Raw genomic sequence first — 10692 nt, forward strand, 5'->3', positions numbered from 1 at the left:
TTGATCATAGGCAAATGCCTGGTCATCTATATTCATTACTGATCAGTTTCTTACCTTTTTGAATTGAAATGGTTCAGAGTTTATTCTTATAGAGAGCTCATCGCATGCTAGTCGATATTCTAAGCCCTTCACATAGAGTACCTCACTCAGTCCTCACAACAACCGGAAATCACTGTGTGATTCTTGAACTTCTGGAAGTTTAGAATTTCTATATAGTACACCGACATGCTAGTCTAACACATATTTTAGACAAAGAAAAAAAAAGCTGTATTTTTCTTTGCTTTAATTCAAATATATATTCATACCTTTTGGGGGGCGTCAATCCATTGAAAAGTCCACCATCTGCTTTTCTATATGACAAAACCAAGCAAACACTGAACTATAAAGCAACCAAGAACCCATTTTTGTGAAACTAGTTATTCACAAACATTGGTTACAATTTAGTTTCTAGGAGTATGTTGTGTTTTTCTTTTTTGAACCATAGGTAATGATAATGTATAAAAATGCTTAAAATTGGTTAAGCACACTCTTTATTTTGTTTTCTTCTTTCTTTCTTTTTTTCCCCCCCAGTTTTGTTAGGGGTCAGAGAGGTTTTGTTTTATTTGCCATATTGTTGGTTTCATGACATTTAAACTCATTGGATTTTAAGGATTATATATTGACTTCATCTGTTTGTTGCAAGTTACTATTTATAGAAAGAAGTCTAAACTGACCCCAGATACACGTCAGAGTTGGGATTGTTAGTGTTGAAATAGCTCAGTTGGTGTGAAAATTTCAGTTTTTCATGCTTCGTTTTAGAAGACTTACTTTACCATAACATGCTGTCAAATTCCAGCCTATATTATTGTATAAATATGAGTACTTCCCACAAAGTTGGGAAGCAAAACAAAGGATTTAGATATAGGATTACTTTAGAAATAATGGCTGATAGATTCGTTCCCATTTATTTATTTCAAAAATATTCAACATAGTAGTTTAAATATTTGGCTGTGTTTTAAACTCTGCATAATGTGTGAAGAAGTTTAATGTGTAATTAGAATGGCTTGAATGAAACTGAACTTCGAGCCACAATTTTTATGAATTAAACTTTACCATCCATGGATAAGTCCTCGATTACTTATTGATCTTAGGTGCCTGCTCCATAATTGATTTCGAGTTTGTTGGTATCCGATTTTTTTCAAGCTTCTTCTGAGCAGATACAAATTCAGGTTTTGCTGTGCTCTAAAATGAGGAATGTGACCTTCCATGAAATATTCCCTTTAGAGTTGACATGCATGAAAATTTACGAAAGCTTCATATTTGTTGCTAAATTTGGAAAAAAACAACAACCCAGAAAGGAATGAAATGTTTTCCCCTTGCTACACATTAATAATAAAATTACATGCATAGAGAATGCATGATACAGCTCCAACACTAAACTTTGAATATTCACATTAGGTGAAATTTGAAATTTTCTGGGTGACAATATAATTGTATGGTAGGTTTTCTCATTTGAGAAAATCATTTGAGAGCTAATAATATTTGTAATTTGTGACCTTGTTGTAATTGGGAAAAGTCACTATTTTTCACATATGTAAGATAATTTGACCTTTATTGAATGTGTCATTATGCTTGCTGTTTAAAAAAAAATACTAATCAATCACATGCAAATTAATGCTAAACATTATCTTTTTGTACTTATTAAAATTAATTTAAATATATTTGATCTGAAAATTGCGTTTTTTGTACTCTGGTCGTTCATACATGTTTGCTTACAATAATTTATTGTAAATGTGACTTTTTTACTTTGGGATATAACAGTGATATTTTGTAATAGCAATTCTAAATGTTGTTAATTTCTTAAATTTCTTTTTAAAATGAAAAGTTATGGGGTGACAAGGAAAGTAGAAACCTACCCTGAAATTTTAGGGGGGGGGTTCATGAAGTGCTATCGTTGATTCATTTAACATGTTAAGAAAATGGTGATACAGAAAACAACTTCACCCAGAAAACTGGCTGCCTTCTATCATAAAAAGTTCACATTTACATGAAAGCATTCAATAAAATAAATAAGTTTTTTTTTTTTTAGACAAACTCAAGCTCATCATTCTGTTTATAAACGCGGAATCTTGCAGCTCTCTTATTCTCTTAATTGAATGCAATATTATTTAAATGACCTACTCGATTATTATTTTAACTATCACTGTAATTAAATAGTATTAAAAGTCAAAAAGATATAACAGCAAAGCAATTTTTATCAACATGGTATGTTCCTTTGCAATATTTCTCAACTCCACCCACATTTTAAAATAGCCTGAGGAGTTTTTTGTTTTTGTTTTCTTTTTAGAGAGGAGAGATGGATGGGGCATCCAGAGAGAGAGAGAATCTTAAGCAGGTCGTCCACCCAGCACAGAGGCAGACCAGGGGCTCAATCTTACAATCCTGAGATCATGACCTGAGCTGAAACGAGTTTTCCAAAAAAAAACATTGGCTCTACACTGCCTGTCTATAGCTTTTAGACTATATTAGTAAAGAAAAAAAGAAGCAACCATAAAATTAAGTGAATATTGCACGTTAATTTTTCATATAATATAGTCAATTTAAGTGACAATCTCAAACCTTATATAACAAAGTATTCATTCTTGAAATTTAATAATTAATTAATTAGAATTATTCTTACTCTTAATTTGTACCTCATAATTTGTACTCTGTAGTTAATTATAAACAATATGAGTGTGTGTGTGTGTATATATATATATATACACACATATTACAAATGTCATTTTCAAGTCTGTTTTTTTTAAATATTTAAAAAATTATTTAGACTAACATGTTTTGGCTACTATTTTCTTGAGGGCAAATATGCTCAATTTAAATATTGAGGTGAGTATTTACAGCCCCGAGGTCACTTCTCAGTAAAATTAAAGCCGGCAAAATGCTACGTTCTTCAACGGCATTTAGCCAGTTTCCCCAATATCAATTTATAGCCCAGGCTCTGTCAAATTCATGTAGATGAAAAATGCTATAAATGGAAGCATTTATGTCACCTTTGCTCTGAAGAATTCAGGAAAGAAGCAACTGAGCTTTCAAAGGGCTTTCTGTGGAGCTGGATCCCACCTTTAAAACGTAAATCCAAGGAAACTGCAGAGAAAGCAGTAAGACTCAAATAACAGTAGTCCCTGAAGATTGTTACACTGCCACATGGAAAAAGGTTTATATTCTCAGGTCTGTAGTCAATACTAAGTCTTGAAGCTTTTCCGATGCAGACAGAAAACTAGAAAAGTGGAATAACCAGAAGCCAGTAGTAAAAATAGCACTAAATCCTTCAATTGCCCCTTGAGAAAATGTTGATTTATATCCAGTGTTCTTGGGTTAAGAAATCAAGGAAATGAATATTTTTTAAAAGTTGAACCTTTCTCTAGTGCACATTTGGAAGCTTAATTAGCTGGTGTCCATGTATAGGGAAAATTCACTCCTATGGAAAGCTTTATTCCATTGATGGTTTAAATTTTTATACATTTCTTCCATGAATCAACAAAAGTAATAAAAATAGAGAACTTCTAAACTATGTCTTCACATGTAGAATGATAAAAACATCTAAACTAATAACTGGAAAATATCAGGTTTGAATTGCTTTTACACTTACTGTTTAAAAATTAGCTTTACTTCCAAACTGAAATGCACATGAAATCTCAGATAATTGTAAACATGAAAGAATTTATCAGTCTCTGAAAGTCATCATGCCTGCCCCTTCGATCAGCTTACAGGAAGACCTCACAGTGGGTGTGCGCGGGAGTCACCCTAAGGCTTAGCTCAAGCTCCGCTTCGTTCCAGATATCAGAGTCTATACCTGAGGAGAAAATGCTTATAATTCTCTAGTTCTTTTTCTTGTTTTAAATGTTACCTCATATTGATGAGAACATTCCCCTTTTTGATGTTCTGGTATCCTATCCAGTAATTATACTGAACATTTTAACTCCTCTAGGTAACTTGAGGTAGTGGTGACGTTACGGTATTTTACTGAAAGGTGTATCTCCTTACTAAAAGTCAACATCTTCACCATGACTCCTTTGGCCAAGAGCAAGAGCAACTTCAGCTACCGTGAGCACAAAAGGAAGCCAGCGAAAGGATAAATGACGTCTCAGGGTGAGCATTAAAGCCCCTGAAGTCAGGGAAGGTAGGACTGGGTTACGGACTTAACCCATGCGTTAGAGTAACAACTCAGTGCCCATGTAGCTCAATTCAAATTTTTGAGTAAAATGATCTGATTAGAGCATTTTGGTTCAATCAGCTGTATCATCTAAAGTCAAAAAGAGGGGCGCCTGGGTGGCTCAGTTGGTTTAGCAACTGCCTTTGGCTCAGGTCATGATCCCAGGGTCCTGGGATGGAGCCCCCATCTGGCTCCCTGCTCCTTATCCCTCTGCCACTCCCCTGCTTGTGCGCTTTCTCTCTCTCTCTCTTTCTCTCTCCCCCCACACTCCCTGTGTCAAATAAATGAAAATTTTTAAAAAAGTAAAAAAGATAAGCACAGCTCCTGGGCCCACCCCTCTGTAGGGGGAGAGGCAGTGCCCGTTGAAGAGGGGCAAAGGCTCAGCATACACCTCAAACACTGGCTATTATACTCAATTGAGATTTTTTTTTTATATACACTTTGGAAAACTCCAAAATTGAAAACAAAATTTAAAAATATGTAAAAAAAGAGGACAATAAAAAGACTCTTGTTCTCAATGCTTATATATACCATTGTGTTTTCCAATCAATACAAATCAACTACTTAAGGACGATACGATTTGTCACTGAGCTGTTAAGATGCATATGTCTGCGTCATGTATATAACATAATGAACATGTAGGAGAGCAGAGGACACATGTATTTCATAGACTTTGTCATAGATATCTCCATGGTCAAAGTTACGTGTGCTTAGTTTACATTGGGATGAGAAGCCATCTACTTGGTGACACTGACAACTGCCCCTATCTGCGTTGTCTCTCAAGAAGTATGGAGGTGACTGGTGACTCAGGTAAGTGGGTCATGATGTAGATGGGGGGTCGTCCTAGAGGACAAATGTTTTTCATCACCAAAGAAATTTATTAGAAATTCTATTCTGATAGAAAAAAATTTTCTTCTTGTTAGAAAAGTGAAAAAGAATTATGTGTTCATCACACAATATAGGAGAGAAATGTTCCATAGGTGTTCTCTTTTTTCTCAACTTTTTTATTGTGGTAAATACATATAACATTATATGTACTACCGTAACCATTTTTAGTGTACAGTTTAGTGGTAGTAAGTATATTCATGCTGTTGTGCAACCATCTCCACCATCCATCCAGAACTCTATCCATCTTGCAAAACTGAAACTTTGTACCCATTAAATAATTATTCCCCACAACCTCCCTTCCATTAGCCCCTGGCAACCACCACTCTATTTTTATCCCCCTTTTTCCACCACATCCCAGCCTCTAATTAGCTCCCATTCTACTCTGCTACTATGAATTCAGTTTTTTTAATTAATTTTTTTTCGATTCTATGTATAAGAAGACAAAATTTTTATGTCATCTTGCTCTAGAGAGGATTCAGAAAGGGAGGAACTGAGGGATCAAAGTGCTCTCTATGGAATTAGAAGTTTTGCCTTCACTGTTTCCAGGACTAGATAGAGACTAAAGCTTAATGTCAAACAGAAATTATTCTGGCAAGGAATATTACAGAAAAATTACAAACAACATATTCCAACTGAAGGAACATGCCAAAACAAGAGGGTTAAGAGATGACCAGAATGAAATAAGTGAAGGAAATACAGTCCTTATTGATGACCAAGAAGGAGCTAGAAAACCTTCCTTGTCTTCCTTACCCATTATGCTCATAATGCATGCTGGGTAACGCTAACGTTACAGAAAAGAGGTAAGATGAAGTGACATTTTGAAAAGAGAATACAATTTTATTTTAGTGAGACGGTAGCAGAAGACAGTGACAAAATAATTACTCTTGGAATTTTGAGTAAAGAAGACTTGGTCTTCCCTGCTTTCAAAAACTAGAACTGGCCATTTACCTGATACTAAATTTTACAGTTAAATGTGCATGTGGTATACTGCTGCTTCCTTATTCAAACATAATTACTTAGGGTACTTTTTATAGCATTTGAGAAATTTTGATACAGGAACAGTGGTCACATCTAACATTTAACATAGACGTAAGTTATTTGATTACCATATTTCACAGTAGTACAGTACTAATTTCTGAAGGAATGTTTCACTTTCTGCTCAGAAGAATGAAGTTTTGTTTATATAGGGTGTCACTAGTAATGACTTGTTAAGCATACATCATTATAATTTCTATAATACTGAACCCATTCAGTACTTTAAATTTGATGGAGCTCTAGCTAATATTTTAGCAACAATAGAACTGACACACTTGATAATAGTTAATAATTTATTATGTGATTTGAGCAAGGCATAGACAAACTTTTATGACACTTACACTTACATTGGGCAAAATTAGGCTCTGCATCAGTTTTTATTTGCATTTCTCAGCTATTTCACAAATAGACATTGCATTGGAGGGGAGGAGTTCTGTTTTTCTAGGAAGCTAGTACTGTTTCCACGTCCCTCCCACTGACCTGGCCTGTGCATGAAATGCAAATCACCTTTGTGGAAAACTTGTAAATGATTGCATGGCCCCATGCATATCAGTGGGCGCCTATGTAGCCCACACTTACCAATATTTGCTTTCCCCATTAATCTATAACATTCCTAATGGCCAGGATTATGCCCATCTGATGTCAAAGTGTTTGATTGAAATTCACTGAGATTCTTCGAATCTGTGGGTTGTTTCTTACATCAGTTCTGGAAAATTCTCAGTCATCGTTTCTTTAAAAATCATTCTTTCTTCTCTCTCCTCTCTCCCAACCCTTTCTGGAATGTTCATTAGATATATGTTAAATCTTGTCATTGTATCCTTCATGTTCCTTAACCTCTCTTTTTTGTTTTCCATGTCTTTAACTCCCTGTGCTACAATCTGGATAATTTCTTTTGACCTAAGACCACATGACTTGCCTAAAAAAAACAAAAACAAAAACACATTTTTAATATTTTGAATTCCAAATTCCATGGCATTGCCATTAAATTACAGTCATTCTATAATTCTCTTGCTCTGAAAGGAATTCATATAAATACAAATACCTTACATATGTAATGGTATTTCACAAAAATCACATTAGCCCATGAGGACCCTCCGGGCTGAAACTCTGTGATCCGTGGCAGAGCACTAGGGAAGGTACTCAAGGAAACTGATTCAACTGGTTGCCCTCAGATCCTAGCCTTTAGAGTTTTGTTTGCTTCATTTTCTGCGTGTAGTTTCAGTCATATGAAACAGCATGGGTAAGTGAATGTTACCGTTTTAAAACGACATTCTGTTTATTGTTTTTCCTATGCTCTATTGCAGACTTCAGTTCTTTGTAATATGCTAAATGCTCAATAAATGTGAACAGATTTCCTGACTGAATAAGTCTCTAAAAAGAAACTCTGGCAATTGACTTCAGCCAGATTTTACTTGAAAGCTCAAAGGGAAGTGACTTCATCTCGATGCCGAAACATTCAATCTTGCGTCCTTGTCTGTGATTGTTGTGCCGTCTATTATTCAGTTGAGTAACAAAGGAGACTCATCTTATTAAAGAGATAAGTGCCTAGAAAACATCTTCAGATTGCATACATCAAGATGCAGCTGGGGCCAGCATGTTAGTATTCGCTATTAAAAAAAAACACACTTCATTTGTAATTAACTGCTCATGGAAAAACTGCAAGTATCTCCATAAACATTGAAATATGAAACTATTTAAAAATTCAGTGCCTGGAGGAGGGAATTACTCAAAGCCGTAAAATCTAAATGAATTCATTTTGACTTTAGGTTTGAAGGAATCCGAACTATTGCATGTAATTTTAGGGAAAAAAAATAGGAACATGAAGGATGTGCTTATGTTAGCTGTGGTCATACTTTCTAGGGTGTATACATAGTTTATTAAAGGTGTATACTTCATAAGTAAAAATATAAATAAGTGGTTTTTTTGGGAGTAAACCTATAGCACTATATTAATCATACCTCAGTTGCAGAAAACAGTCTACCTAGGTATTTTAAGCAGGAACTGACTTATTACAGAATTTTCAAATTGCCTATGGAATCGTTAGGAAGGCTAATAAAACAGAACAGGGGATGAATTTTCAGAAAAATTTTCAATATCTACACTGGAAGACCAAGCCAACAAGGCTGTTATCTCTTCTATGATTAAGAAATCACTGATTCAAGATCCAGACCACCACAGCCACAATCAAGAAAGCCTCTAATCAAGAAGCTAGTATGATATTGCTTGGGCCAGGACCACCTTGTGCTACATACAGATTTTACCAGCTACATTCTTACTCTGTGTCCTGTCTCTTAACATCTATCAAGTTAGTGACTGGGATGTCTGATATTGCTGCCACCATAAAATCAACCATGGTTATTAATTCTGCTAGCCCACAGAAAGAGCTGAGAGAGGAGCCCAGTCTTCATCTTGCGTCAATCTCCCAAATCTCACAGAATTGTATCTTATTGGTCATACATAAATCATCCAGAACTTGGGTTATGAAATATTTAGCTTTCAAACTTCCAAAATATATGAAGTCACTCTCTATCAGTTTACTACATTAACCACAGGTTGCCCATTTGGCTATTTTATTTCCATAAGCACCCTTCTTCTCATACTTAAATTTACAAAAAAATTTTTAAAGAGAGAGAAATAACAATAAACTTGTACAAAACACAGTGAATCATCACCAAACAGCAAAAAAATACATTAAAAAACTCTCCAAAAGGAAAAAGAAATTTTTTATATAATTTTATTTATTTATTTGAGAGAGAGAGAGCATGAGCAGGTGGGAGGGGTAGAGGAAGAGGGAGAGGTGGACTCCCTGCTAAGCAGGGACCTCCCCCCTTCCGAGACTCAATCCCAGGACCCTGGGATCATGACCTGAGCCGAAGGCAGATGCTTAACCAACTGAGCCACCCAGGTGTCCCAGGAAAAGAAAATATTCTAGCAGCCTTTGAATTTTTCTTTGGGAGGTGTTCAATCTCAATCTTTCATTAGTACAGTCATAATTCTATGTTGACATTTATAACTATATAAAGCTTATCTCTACAACCATAGGTTATATGAAATATGAACAAAGGAGCAGAGAAACAGAAAGAAAGAAGGAAAGAAAATACGTGTATACTAGGGGAAGAGAAATTATGAATAAATACTTCTGTTCGTTGTTGCCAACTGATGATGAAGCTTTCATCATCATAATATTTCATAATCATAACTTTCCTCCTCTTCTGGCCATTTCATGTTTATTTTGCTCTCAGCCACGTCGGTGGTACTGTCATCCTGTGCCCCTCTCAATTTATATAGGTCCCAGCTGGAGATACCCAACAATTGCAAATAACACTTTTTCCCAAGGGAATCGTGTGCTCCAGGACTATAATTCTTGCATGAAAGCTAGGCACTAACTTGCTTTTCTCTTTAAAACACGGTAAATTGCACTGTAGAGACCTTCAGGTATTTAAGGAAACATTGCCAGTAGATCATTTAGCCTTCAAACTACAGAACTCTTTCCAAAATGAGGTTATCCTTGATTATTCAAGGGGGCTTCCTGGAGAGATAACTGACTCATTATTTATATGCATACTGAGGGCAGTTTATCCCTATAATGAAAGTCACCCAATTAGAAAAGGTAGTAGGAAATTTGTTTCCTGACTTTATCTGAAGTGATCAATGACACCACCTTGACCCATAAAGACATTCAGGTCACCCTCAATTCACTGGCTGGGGTTGTTAGGGATGTGAGAATAGTCCTAAGACTCCTTCTCGAGGGTCAGGGTAGGGTATGCAATCGTTAATACATTCTGTTCTACATGGATTAATGCCTCAGGACAAGAGTAAAGGTTAATACAAAAACTTAAGAAAATTTCCTGGCTTCCTAAGATGGGCCCTGACGATTTATGTTACTCAGCTGGTTAGGTTTGAGAACCCGGAAGACCGTTGTTGTGGTCAATACTGCAGGTTTGCTTCATCCTGTTTCTTAAAGGAGCATTGATAATAGGCTTAGCTAAATGCTTTAGGAGATAAAGTGAACAGATACAATCCAAGCCTCTATCAGTCAGATTTATAGGAGGAATCAATGAAGTGGTATATACTCATGGAAGCCAAGACAGTATAGAAGCAAGGGGAAGATCTTTTTGAAACAATTCCCCAAAGGCCTTTCACATTTCTGCACATTTGCAAGGGCACTGGCTGCCTTTGTCTCAAATTATCTTTTTAAACATGTTTGTGTAGTAAACAGCTTTGGAAGATAAAGACAGTCTCAAAGTCAAGTCATTTACAGTAAGTATGATAAAGGTAATGTCTGTCTCTGGGACAAAAGCCAGGATTATTCCCCATACAAAAAATTGGTTCCATGAACTGGAAATTCCTCTCTCATAATATAACCCGTTATGTGTACAGGAGCCTCCTGAATCTCTTTTTGTTGTTCTGTAGGAAATGGGCTCAGGAAATGGATGGTAACATGATGATATGCTGGCTATTATTGCTTTATGTAAAAAAGCTGACTTTCGTCTCTGACCCAAGAATCTCAGGTCTTCCCCAGAAAATTCAGAAAACTGTGGCTAGTTAACTTGTGAACAAGACTTCCGAGTTGTTGATAA

This window comes from Ursus americanus, chromosome 8 (assembly GCF_024610735.1).
Source record: "Ursus americanus isolate L20-20 chromosome 8, mUrsAme1.1.p, whole genome shotgun sequence".
Taxonomy (NCBI): domain Eukaryota; kingdom Metazoa; phylum Chordata; class Mammalia; order Carnivora; family Ursidae; genus Ursus; species Ursus americanus.